The sequence below is a fragment of the Vombatus ursinus genome, unplaced genomic scaffold, assembly GCF_900497805.2.
Source record: "Vombatus ursinus unplaced genomic scaffold, bare-nosed wombat genome assembly UNPS02014821.1, whole genome shotgun sequence".
NCBI classification, from domain to species: Eukaryota; Metazoa; Chordata; class Mammalia; order Diprotodontia; family Vombatidae; genus Vombatus; species Vombatus ursinus.
This window is the reverse complement of record NW_020954599.1, coordinates 48,876,913-48,890,590: the sequence shown is the minus strand read 5'-3', so window position 1 is coordinate 48,890,590 and position 13,678 is coordinate 48,876,913.

The following is a 13,678-nucleotide window of genomic DNA, read 5'->3' as shown; positions in this document are numbered from 1 at the left end:
TTAATTTTTTTTTAATCATTACATCAAAGTCAATTTATATCCACCCCCTTTATGTATACTTCTTTAACATGGTATAATAACAGTAGAGTTTTCAAGAGGTGCAAGTGTAATCTTCCCTTGTAGGGATATAAACATTTTGCCCTTATTAACAACATATTGTATCTTTCTGTCCCATTTACCTTTCTATGTCTCTCTTGAATCTTGTACTTGAAGATCAAATTTTTTGTTGAGCTCTGGTCTTTTTATCAGGAAGGTTTGGAAGTCCCCTATTTCATTGAGTATCCATCTCCTTCCCTGAAAAATCATGCTCATTTTTGCTGGGTAATTAATCCTTGGCTGCATTCCAAGCTCCTTTGCCTTACCTAATATCATGTACATGCCCTATGGTCTTTTAATGTAGAGGCTGCAAGGTCCTGTGTAATCCTGACTGTGGTTCCATGATATTTAAATTGTTTCTTTCTACCTGCTTACAGTAATTTTTCTTTAATCTGGTAATTTTGGAATTTAGTTATTATATTCCTCGGTGTTTTTAATTTGGGATCACTTTCAGGTGAGGAGCGGTGGATTCTTTCTATAATCATTTTACCTTCTGGTTCTAGGACTTCAGGGAAGTTTTCCTTTATGATTTCCTGAAAGATATTGTCCAGGATCTTTTTTTCATCATGATTTTCAGGTAGGCCTATAATTTTTAAATTGTCTCTCCTCGATCAATTTTCCAGGTCAGTTGTTTTACCCATGAAGTATTTTATGTTTTCATCTATTTTTTAATTTTTTTTCTGTTTGATTGATTCTTGCTCTCTTGTAAAATCATTAGTTTCCATTTGTTCAATTCTAATTTTTATCATTGTTTTCTTCTGTTAGATTTTGTACTTTCTTTTCCAATTGGTCAATTGTATTTTTAAGGGATTTGTTTTCTTCAGTGTATTTTTTTCCAGCTGGGCAATTGTACTTTTTAAGGAATCCTCTACCTCTCTCATTTGACTTTTAAAATCCTTCTTGAGCTCTTCTAAGAAGTCTTTTTGGGCTTCAGACCAGTTCACATTCCCTTTTGATGTTGCAGATGTGGGTTTGATGACAATGTTGTCCTTTTAAGAATTTCTGTCTTGATATTTACTCTTCTTATAATATGAATCTATCATGCATTTCTTTTTACTCATGGTGTTTCTTTATTCCCTGGCCTTTAAAGAGATTAAGCTCTACTGCTGGGGAGTGGAGGGCACTGACCCAAGCTTCTTGTGTTGGGAGCCTAGGTCTTGGTCACTGGCTTTGTGTGCTGGAGCCTCTTATGTTGGCAAATGAAGGTTGTAGGGTTTTGGCAGCTTACCTGGTGTTGGGCTGTAATCAGCAAGGCTGGGACTTTCAGACAAATCTAATTTGCCTGCTTTTCCTTTTCTTTAGCTTTGTTTAGCTCCTTTTAGATGGGTGCTGCCAAGTGTTTATCTGCCAGGGGCCCCTTGCAGTGCTGCCTCCCTTATTTCTGTTGAGGCACTAGGAGACTTCTTTGCTGGAAAATGCCAAGGCACCTGGTGGTTTTCTGAGATGGTTTCCACAGGTTTCCCCACCGTGACTGAGGCACTCAGAGGTCCAGCTGTTAGTGTTTTACTGTTGGACCACCTGGGCTTTGGAATCTCCTCCTGGTTGGCAGTTGGAGGCTGTAGGGTTCTGACAGCTTATCTGGTATTGGGCTGGAATCAACAAGGCTGGAACTTTTGGGCAACTCTAGGTCACTTTCTTCAGCTCCTTTCAGACCAATGCTGCTGGGTTCTTATCCACCTGGGGCCTTTTGAAGTGCTGCTTCCCTTAGTTTTGCTGAGGCACTGGGAGACCCATTTGCTGTAGAATGCCAAGGCACCAGAATTTCCTCCTGGTGTACTAAAGTGGGTCTTTCCAGTACTGGCTGGACAACTCCTGGTTCCATACCACTCCCTTCCCCCAGGTAAGAGGGGCCTTTCCTGTTAATCCATCTAGCTACCTGGGCTGCTGCACTGCTGCTGCCCATCTTTCTTCTGGTTCAGCTGTTCCAGGGTTTTTTCTGGGGTGATATTTTCTGGGTTTTCAGAGGTTGATAGAGGAGGGTGAGAGTGACTACCTTTTTACTCCACCATCTTGGCTCCCAGAAGCATAATTCCCTATATTTTCTTTATTCATTCCTTAATCAATCAAAAAATATTTCTTAAACACCTTCTACATGTCAGGCACTGTGCTAAGCACTTCACAAATGTTGCCTTATTTGATCCTCCCCAAAACTCTGGGGGATAGGTGCATTATTATCTCCATTTATTGAAAAAAACTTGATAAAATGGAGGCAGGCAGCACTTAAATGATTTGGCCAAGGTCATACAGCTAGTTTCTGACACCATATTTGTACTTAGGTCTTCATGACTCTAGTACCAATGTTCTCTTTATCTACAACACCAACTATCTACAACTATCTACAACTACAACTAGCTTTGGGCAAATAATTTGTGTCATCATTATCTCAGTTTCCAAAATTATAAAATAGTTGATTTAAGGAAGATATTAAGAATTATCACCACATTCTGTGGGTTGGATGTATTGTGTATTCACATTTTTGGTCTAAATGAAAGAGCTCTAGTTTTAGATTCAGGATATCTGTATTTACATCATGACTGTGCCAGTTGTGACATGTAACCTTTGGCAATTCAAGGATGAAGGCAGCTGTGGTAAGATGGAAATACCGTTGGAACTGAGGTCAGAGCACTTGCCATATAATCCTGGTCATTGGACATTGGTCATTGGACCACTTTAGATCACCATATGCTCATCTGTAGAATTAGACTTTTTTATTGGATGATATTTAAGTATAGTTATCATTTTGATCCTCTCTGATCTTTAGTTTTCTTATCTGTAAAATGTGGCTGATAATAACACTGGTACCAACTGATGGAATTGTGAAGATTAGATGAAGTAATAGAGAAAATATTATACAAAATACAAAATACAAGGGAAAGGCCAGTCATCATCATTATTTGTGCTCATGTTTATACTCTTACTATTATCAAATCTTTGCTCAGGATGCTCTAATCATAGTATATCATTGATAGAAAAGGTATCATGAATTAGCAAGAAGAGAACAGAAAATAAATATGCCAGGATTTGACAGAAATAAAGGCTTGAAGAGAAAAATTAAAATCATAGATGAATAAACAGGCTGGCATAGCCTTGATGGTTTTTATGTGATCCAAGAATAAATTTAGGTTTATGAATCATAGTCCTAAACAAATGAGCTTTTGTCTTGTTAAGTTACATTCTTTTATGATTTTTTTTGACTCTTCATCATAATGGAAAACTATTAAAATCTAGGGAAAGTTACAATAGAAGAAAAGAGTTCATGTCCCTGAAAATCTAATAGCTAAAGGAGTAGAGATAATAAATTAATAAATTTAGGTATACACACAAGCAGAAGAAATATACATATATATGTGTGTGTGTGTGTGTGTGTATGTGTGTGTGTATATATATGTGTATATATATATATATATGAAGCATATTTCAGGAATATGTACAAGTAAATACAAAGAAACTGGGGAGATACAAAGGAGAAAATATGGGGAGATTAAAGTACTCATTGAAATAACTCTAGTCAGAATCAAATAACCATAGAAACTGAAAGGCAAAGAAACTCTCAGAAGTCATGTAGTTCAACCAGTTCCTAAGCAGTAATTCTTTCTACAGGGCAGCCAGATGGCTCAGTGGATACAGTACCAGACCTGGAGTCAGGAAGAATCATCTTCCTGAGTTCAAATATGGCTTCAGATACTTACTAGCTGTGTGACCTGGGGCAAGTCACTGAATCCTGATTGTCTCCGTTTTCTCATCTATAAAATGAGCTGGAGAAGAAAATAGCAAACCACTCCAGTATCTTTACTAAGAAATCCCCAAATGTGGTCACAAAGAGTCAGACATAACTAAACAGCAAAATTCTTTCTACCATATCCCCATAAAGTGGTCATCTATCTTCTACTTGAAGGCCTTTTGTGATGATTCAAAGAGATAGGTACTCATGGCCTACAAATTGCAATATAATTTACTTTGCTGCTAACAAGAGATTAAAATAATTTAATTTCTAAAGTTAAAAAGGATGCTTACTTAGATAAAACTCTATCCCACTTTGCCTCTACAGTCACTAAAACAACATGACATACAAGGATAATAATGAATTTCCATGATGCAGTAAAATTTTTGACACCATAACCCTGGGATAGACCTTTCGTGCCTCAGACAGAAAGCCAAATGCCCTTTCTGTGTCCTTCAAGGCCTAGACCAGACTACATGCTCCTTGTGAATAGGAGTTCTTTCATTCTTTGTATTTGTATTATCAGTACATGATACTGCCTGGCACATGGGAGACAATTAATAAATAACTGTTGATTGATTGATATATAAAATAAATGTTATGCTTATCACAATTATATGTGTGCATATATATATATGTGTGTATATATATGTGTATGTGTATATATGTATTTATATGTGTATAAATATGTGTATGTGTATATATATACATACATATATATGTACATGTACACACACACACACACACACACACACACACACACACATATATATATATTCACATGCATATAGACCTAAAGGAATCACAGGCATTAGAAAATTAAAATAAGTATAGAAATAGAGGAGAGAGAAGAAAAGTTTTAAAGAATCTTAATTTTGATTGTAAACAGAAATATTATATAATGGAAAGAGATGTTAAATGAGGCTGGAATAACAACTGCAATGTACATGCCCAGATGGTTATTTTAAGTAATTGGTATGGTTACTGATAACTCAACATGTGCTTTTGTAGAGCATCAAAGAAGTTGGAAAGCTACTTTTGAACAGCTGTTGGGGGAAATCCAGGAGCACTGGGTATTTTGACTCCTCCTTGCATTTAGCAGCTAGTACTTTTTTTTTTTAACAGTTATGAGTCTCTAATTAGAATACAATAAGAACAGAACAACAGCCCAAGAGAAAATCTAGCAGATGGCTAGAGTGGGGGAGAAAAAACTAACTGAAACAAGTTAAAGAAGAAAGAAAAGTTAAAGGAGAAATACTTGTGAAAGAGGTGAAAAACTAGGTGTATAATGTATTTTTTTAAGAAACCAGAAATCTTATTGTTTTATCCTACTATTCTATAATCAAAATCAACTTGAACATACTTGGAACTATTGGATTTTTTTTTAAATTATTGAAAAAACCTTCATATCCTATGACTTTGTTGTTGCTTTAGTTTGTTTTTGTATTAATTTATTTCTTTTTAGTATTCAACATTCACTTCCACAAGATTTTGAGGTCCAAAGTTTCTCCCCATCTTGCTCCTACCCCACCTCAAGATGGCATACATTGTCAATACCCCTTCCCCTAATTTGCCCTCTCTTCTATCACCGCACCCTTCTCTTGTCCCCTTCCCCTTCTATTTTCCTGTAAGGCAGGATGGATTTCTATACCCCATTGCCAGTGTATCTTATTTCCAAGTTGCATGTGAAAATAATTTTTAACATTTGTTTTGAAAACTTTGGGTTCCAAATGTTCTCCCTTCCTTCCTCCCCACTCACCCTTATTAAGAAGGTAAGCAACTTGATACAGGTTATACATTTGTAGTCAGGCAAAATACTTTCACAGTAGTCATGTTGTGAAAAACTAATAATATTTCCCTTCATCCTATCCCAACCTCCTTTATTCTGTTCCATCTTTTGACCCTGTCCCTCTTTAGAAATGCTTGCTTCTGATTAACTCTTTCCCCAATATGCCCTCCCCTCTATCATCCTCCTGCTCTCTTGTCCCCTTCACCCACGATTTTCCTGTAGGGTAAGATAGTTTTCCATACCCAATTGAGTGTGTATGTTATTCTCTCCTTAAGCCAACTCTGATGAGATTCACTCATTCCCTCTCATCTTCCCCTACTTTTCCTCCACCATAAAAGCTTTTTCTTCCCTCTTTTATGTGAGATAATTTACTCCATTTTATCTGTCCCTTTATCCTTCTCCCAGTACAATCCTCTTTCACCCCTTAATTATATTTTTTAGATATCACCCCTTCATCTTCAACTTACCCTGTGCCCTCTATCTATCTATCTATCTATCTATCTATCTATCTATCTATCTATCTATCTATCTATCTATCTATATCTATCTACATACATATATATGCATATATATATGTGTGTGTGTGTGTGTGTGTGTGTGTTTTTCCTCCAACTACTCTAATACTACAAAGGCTTCATGAGTTACAAATATCATCTTTCCATGTAGAAATGTCTACAGTTCAACTTTAATAAGTCCTTTATGATATCTCTTTCCTGTTTACCTTTTCATGGTTTTCTTGAGTCTTGAATCACATTTTCTACTCAACTCTGGTCTTTTCATCAAAAATGCTTGAAAGTCCTCTATTTCACTGAATGCCCTTTTTTTCCCTTGAAGGATTATACTCAGTTTTCCTGGGTAGGTAGGTGATTCTTGGTTGTAATCCTATCTCCTTTGACTTGCAGAATATTATACTCCAAGCCCTCCAATTCCTTAATGTAGAAGCTGCTAAATCTTGTGTTATCTTTATTGTGTTTCCACAATACTTGAATTGTTTCTTTCTGGCTGCTTGCAATATTTTCTCCTTTACCTGGGAACTCTGGAAGTTGGCTACAATATCCCTAGGAGTTTTCCTTTGGGGATCTCTTTCAGGAGGTGGTCAGTGGATTGTTTACATTTATATTTTACCCTCTGGTTCCAGGATATCAGGGCAGTTTTCCTTGATAATTTCTTGAAAGATGATGTCTAGTCTCTTTTTTGATCATGGCTTTCAGATAGTTCAATAATTTTTAAATTCTCTCTCCTGGGTCTATTTTCCAGGTCAGTTGTTTTTCCAATGAGATATTTCATAGTCTTCTATTTTATTTTTCATTCCTTTGATTTTGTTTTACAATGTCTTGATTTCTCATAAAATCACTAGCTTTCAATTGCTCCATTCTAATTTTTAAGAAAGTATTTTCTTCAGTGAGTTTTTGGACTTCATTTTCCATCTGGCCAAGTCTGCTTTTGAAGCATTCTTCTCCTCATTGACTTCTTGGACCTCTCTTGCCATTTGGGTTAGGCTTCTCTCTCACTAAGGTCCTGTAGACCTTTCATACTGACCTTCTAAGTTGTCTTTGGCATATGTGGATTGAGAAGTCTGGAAACCACCACAGCTCCCTGTGATTCAGTCCCCTGAGGCCTGATACAAGTTCACTGTGGCCTGGTCTTTGCCTACGCACCCACACTGAATTATGTTCCTCTCCCAGCCCAGCACAATAGACCATTCCAATCAACCATCCAGGTTGTGTTGGGCTGGAAATTTGTTTCACTCTGTCTTTTTTGGGTTCTACTGCTCTAGAATTTGTTTAAAGCCATTTTTTTTGCAGGTATTTGGAGGGGTTTGGGGGAGAGCTCAAGCAAGTCACTGCTTTTAGTCTGCCATCTTGGCTCTGCTCCGTGTTGCTTTAATTTGAACTTAAGCTTTCATTGTTAAAGGGAATTCCTGGTAAGAAATCACCAGTTCTCTACTGAAGCAAATCTGAAATTGTTCTTTGCCTTATGGTCTTAGAGAATTTCTAGAAGACATTGAGGGCATACATCCCAGGACTGCCCAGCCAACAGGTGTCAGAATAAAAATCTGAATCTAGGCCCCTCTGTCCCTTAAGAATAGCTCTATAATCAATCAATAAGCTTTTATTAAGTTCCTACTGTGTGCCACATGCTCTGCTAATTAGTGTAGATATGAGAAGAGGCAAAAGACAATTTTTACCCTCAAGGAACTTATGATGTAATGGATTATATGCCAGGTGGCTATCTTTCTCATTTTCTATGAAGTCAGAATTTTTAAAATGGCCAAGAATAAATAAGACATTCCTACATGGCCTTCTACCCTTTTTTTTTTAATATGTCGCATATTTGGTAGTTTAGATGGTGGCAAGATGGAATAGTGGAATAGTTGTCTCTGGAGTCAAGGACTTGTATTTAATCCCAAGTTTAATTGTGACCTTAGGGAAGTGACATTTATTTATTCAGTAATTGGGTTTTATTTCTCTTATTTATAAATTTGGGGTGAGAGATTAGATGGCTTCTAAGGTCATTGAATCATACATCAAGAGCTGGAAGGGATCACAAAGACTAGCTAGTTCATCCCTCTCATTTTACAAATGAACCAATGCCCTTTTCACTATATTTAATAAATTAGCACCTACTTTACAAGTTTGTTGTGAAGATCAAATGGATAAGATGTGTGTTAAATTCAGCATTGACACTTACTAGCTGTGTGATTCTGAGCAAATCACTTAACCTCTGTTTGCCTCCATTTCCATATCTGTAAAATGGGAATAACAATATAACTTACCTCCTAAGGCTGTTGTGAGAATCAGAAGAGATAATAATTGTAAAGCACTTAGCACAATGCCTGGCCCATAGGAAGCATTACATAAATGTCAGCCATTATTATTATTATTATTATTATTATTATTATTATTATTATTATTATCACTATTATTTCCTTTGTGACTTGCTCCAAAACATCCTCTCCTTATTCTCTCACTACCTCAAAAACAGGGAGAAAGGTTGAAAGACTCTTGTTCTCCTCTCCTAACACCTCATTCCATGGACATCTCCATCTCATCTTCTTTTTTTCCCATCTAAGAAACTTCTGCATTTCTTTACAACCTGTGATACTGATTTACTATTTAGATTTTAAAAAATCCTGAAGGAACAATTCACTTCTTCCACTTAGTCTTTCCTTGATTTTTTCCTTTTAGATAATTTATTCCTTAGATCATAATTTCTTTACCTAATGCCTATAGATAGATTTCAAGGAGTCTATGAACTTGAACTTTTACTATTTTGATAGCTATTTCAATATAATTGAACTCTTTTTGTAATCCTATATATTTTAAATTTGAAAACATTATTCTGAGAAAAGATGTATTATTTTTATGAGATCATCAAAGACATCCAGATTACAAAAAAGCTTAAGAATTCTTATCTTATTCTTTTTAACCTATTAATATTCAGTTGCCTTTGTAATATCACTCAAACAATGTATTGGTTTTTGTTCTTTCTTGAAAAGTATCAAATAAAAATATTTCTCTTCCCTTCAATTTTAGCTCTGGATCTGTGATCCTATGAAATATAAAACATGTCAGTCCAATACTTCATCATAGTAGGTTCTTAAAATAGCATCATTGGATCCAATATGTGTCAGACTTTATTGGGCCAGAAATGCCTGAAATAGACTATCAGAAACAGACTAAACTGACTTTCCAATGACCAAACTAGCTAGGTACTGAGAGGAACATTCTAAGTGATTTGGCCACTTAGTAATTAATTCTTTGACCATAGAATCCTAGGAAATAAACAAACAAACAAACAAAAAATACACAATGGCCTTTAGTCAAGTCTGGCTTCCTACTGCTTCTATAGTAATAGTGGCCAAGTGATAGAAAAAGAGATTAGGGGATACTATGAATTATTATTTTAGATCATCTTCAAGTATTAATTTAACTGCTTGTGCTACAAGCACTCTAAATTTTAAAAAAATCCTTTTGACACAATTATAGGAAAAGTGGGTGAATGTATAATTAATCTTGGGATGATAAATAATGAACAGCATTGCATGGTTTTTTTTTAATTTTTGGTATTTTTTCGTGTATGTTACATTTGTTTTAGCTTTTCAAAACAACCACAAAAGGTGTTCATTAAAGAATATATTCTATGACTTCATTTTAACTTGTGTAGAAGAGAAATTCTGGAGCAGCAAGGTGGAACAACAGATAGAACACTGGCCCTGGAGTCAGGATGACCTGAGTTCATACCTGGCCTCAGACACACAGCACTTACTAGCTTTGTGACTCTGGGCAAGTCACTTAACCCCAATTGCCTCACCAAAAAAAAATTCCTTCCCTTTAGGTGGTGTTTGCTATGTTTAAATAGTATCCTGATGCTTAAGTTTTAGAAGAATAAATTTAAAAAATGAAAACTAAAAGGGAATGAGTTATGGCTACATATGTATCTGTTTAGGTTGGTTTGTTTAAGGCAGAAAAATTCAACTCTTGAGTTGATTGCTATAGACAGGAGTTTTATAAATCTTTCTTCTCTAACTCTCACCCTTCAAATGTGGGCATCAAGTCATTTTTACAGTCATCCCCCTTCCCCCATAAGGTGTGACTTGTTTTATAGTCACTGTCTTCAGTTCAGCCATAATAGAGAGAATTTTTGGAACATATGTGAAGGAAAGAAATAGCAAAAAGTACCACAACTACCTTCCCTCCACGGATGCTAACCTCTACCTCACTGGACAGAGGTATTTAAGATCACACTTTGACCTTGGAGAGAGAACTTAGATCCATTCTTGCACCACTTTGGGAACTGAAGCTTTACAAAAGATGAAATCAATAAGATCATCTCTCAGATAGCTTTTTAGCCACTGTTCTGTCTCGTTCTCTCAGGTAACATGCTTCACTGATTCTCTTTCTGTCTCTGACCCTGTCTCCACTTGTGTCTCTGAGCATATGTGTCTGTCTGTGTTGCTCTGTCTGTGTCTGTCTATGTCTCTCTGTCTCTGACTTCTCTCTCTCTCTCTCTCTCTCTCTCTCTCTCTCTCTCTCTCTCTCTTTCTCTCTCTCTACTGAAAATCAGAAATCAGAAGTAATTATGATTGATCAACTTTTCTGGCTTTCAAAACTAATTAAATATAAATATAACTTTAAAGAATTGAAAAAAAAAAGTGTTGAAATAGGAGCTCACCAACTTCTCCTTGAGAAGTAGAAGAGTGGATAAGAAGGAAGAACAGGAAACATCCCTGCTGTCATTCTTGGCAAATTCAGGCATCTGCCGTCTCTTCCCTTTCTCAGTGCTATGTGGCATTCCTATTAAGGTTTGAAGTAGAGGAAGTGGTGCAAATAGTAGTGGCTAAACCAGCAGCTTCTCACAAGCTCTCTCTCTTTTTTTCCCACTTGCACACTCAAATCAAGTTTTTCATTCAATTGCAAAAGAACTCTCTAGAAATATTTGTGGCTTTGTTTATTTTTTCACTCTTTTTTGGATTTGCAGTCTCCCCTTCTGGGGACACTCACTGATTCATTATTTCCAAGGTCCTTGCAGACAAAATATTCAGAATTTCACTTTTGCCAACAGAAATTGTTCATCAATGCCCTGTTAAGAAGAAATTAATAAATATGTATTAAGAATATACTAAGTTGCAAGCATCAGATCTATCTATAGGAAATAGGGAAGTTATTTAAAACAAGATTTATTTTAATATTTGAACAAAAATTATATATTGGATTTACATAGGATGATTGGTGAGTTCCTTCTTAGGATCAACATTTCAGGAAGTGCCCAGGCCATCCATTCTCAATTCTTTCTGGATTCACTCCTGCCTTTGTGGAGTTTTCCAACTTGCCTTAACTTTCTAGCTCACATTTATGTGGTGTACATTCCAAGATAAACTCCTTGAACGTAGAGGCTCCTTTTTTTTAAACTTATATTTGCATTCCAAGGGCTTGGGCATAGTGTGTGATTTATAGTAAGGGAGAGAGGTGAGAAACAAACTCAAAGAATAATAACAACAACAAAAATACATGGTTCTCATTCTTATTGCACCTGGTAGAAGCAATAGCATGTTCACATATACATTATAGAAGGAATTCACATATGAAAAGCACCTAGGTGGAGTTATCGTTTAGTGGTGCCCACCTCTTTATGACCCTGTAGACAATAGCATGCCAATGCTGTGCAGGGGTTTTCTTGGAGTGGTTTGCACTTCCTACCGCAGTGGATTAAGGCAAATAAAGATTAAATTACTTACAGCTAGTCAGTGATTGACGCCAGATTTAAATTCAGGTCTTCCTGACTATAGTCCTAGCATTCTATCAGCTAAAACACCTAGCTGCCTAGGTGGAGTACATAGTACTATTAGATTAGATGAGAAACAAACTCTTTATATCTAAGGGGATTCAGGGAGGATTCATGGAGTCTGGGACATTTGAGCTCTGTCTTAAAGGACATAAATGGGTAAAAACAGAGGGGGTAATACTTCAGGCCCAGATAGGGACAGAATAAGCAAAGGTAAGAGGTAGAAAAGTACAGGTTGTGTTCAGAGGATTTTGCTATGTATTTTCCTACCAACTGTAACACTGATTTATTAATGATTACTGATTATTCCAGATTGGATAGAATGTAGACTATTAAGATAAACATGATTATTAGTAGAAGCTAACTATAGCTCGGAGGTTAAGGGTACATTGGATAATTATTTTATGATGTGTTTACATCTGGCAGATGGCACTAATCATGCTATATTGCTTTAATATACATATTTCCCCTCATAGTGATTCTATGCATGCCCTGTCCTATAAGAACATAGAATAAGGAAAACAAATATGGGTGTGCATATACACATATGTGTGTGCATGTTTGTGCATTTGTATAAACACAGATACATACATGCATGCACATGAGGTTTCTGTTGGTAGAGTAGAGGGGAACTTTTGGTTTCACTTCTCTATGGTACAGATAAGTTTTCATATCAGCATCAGTGGCTAAAATTCTGACAGCAAGGAATTTTAAACTCATGAAAATTATAAATTCATAATTAAAACTACTTTTGGGAGGAGAGGGCTTATTGGAGGGATACAAGGGGAACAAAAATAGAGAAGATTGTCAAAGAAAGTGAGAGTAGGAAGTCAGGGAATATGTATCAGAATAAACAGCAAAGCATATGATTCACTATGTGAATTTATTTTGAAAAGATCTGGGTGATTTAAGCTAAGTATGAATCATATTTGATAACACCTTTGACCTCCACCCTTACACTGATATTTTTTCTTCTTGTTTAAATCCTCATCTGAAATGTTCATATATTAATTTTCCTATTTGCCAAGTAATCATGTTATATAGCACGGTGTCTGGCATATCTTAGGTGATTAATAAACGCTGATTTGTTGACTAGTTGATATTAGTTCCATAAAATGGAACTGAATGAGTTTTTCATAGTATCTTGAATTGATGTACTTTACTAAGCCAGAATAATTCCATTCACACTTAAGAAATTATTTTTAATTGCTGAAAATGTTTGCATTTATCTAGAAAGAGATTTTTAAGATAGTAGAGGTTATTAGTATTTGGGACTCCATCAGCATAAATATTTACAGTACAGTTCATTTTTGTTTTCATCCTACTTTGGTTCTGTTTCCTTTTTATGTTAGAATGCATAGAAAGTGAAACATTAATTTAGGGCCTTCAATGAAATAAATGTGTGTTAAATATTGAGTGTGAGGAAGACACCATGTTTAGGCCTGTGGGCTCAAACAATACCCAATTCTTGTGTTCTAAAACCCTTTAATTTAAAAGGCAAATAAGACACCTGAACACAACCATAATTAAAGACAAAATTTTCTAAGTGCAAGGAGAGGTTATTTAGTATTCTTTGAGAAATTTGATAGAGACATATTTTTGGTCAGAGAAATAATGGAAGACTTAAAAGTGAAGTAGCATTTTAGTTAGGACTGGATAGAAAAAGGGAATATATTAGAAGGGAAATAAAGGGAGAAGAGTCTGTCCATTTCAGGGATAGGGATCAGTGTTAGCAAGGGTATGGAAAACAACAGGATGAGAATGGGGAATTTTTGTTTGCTTGCTTT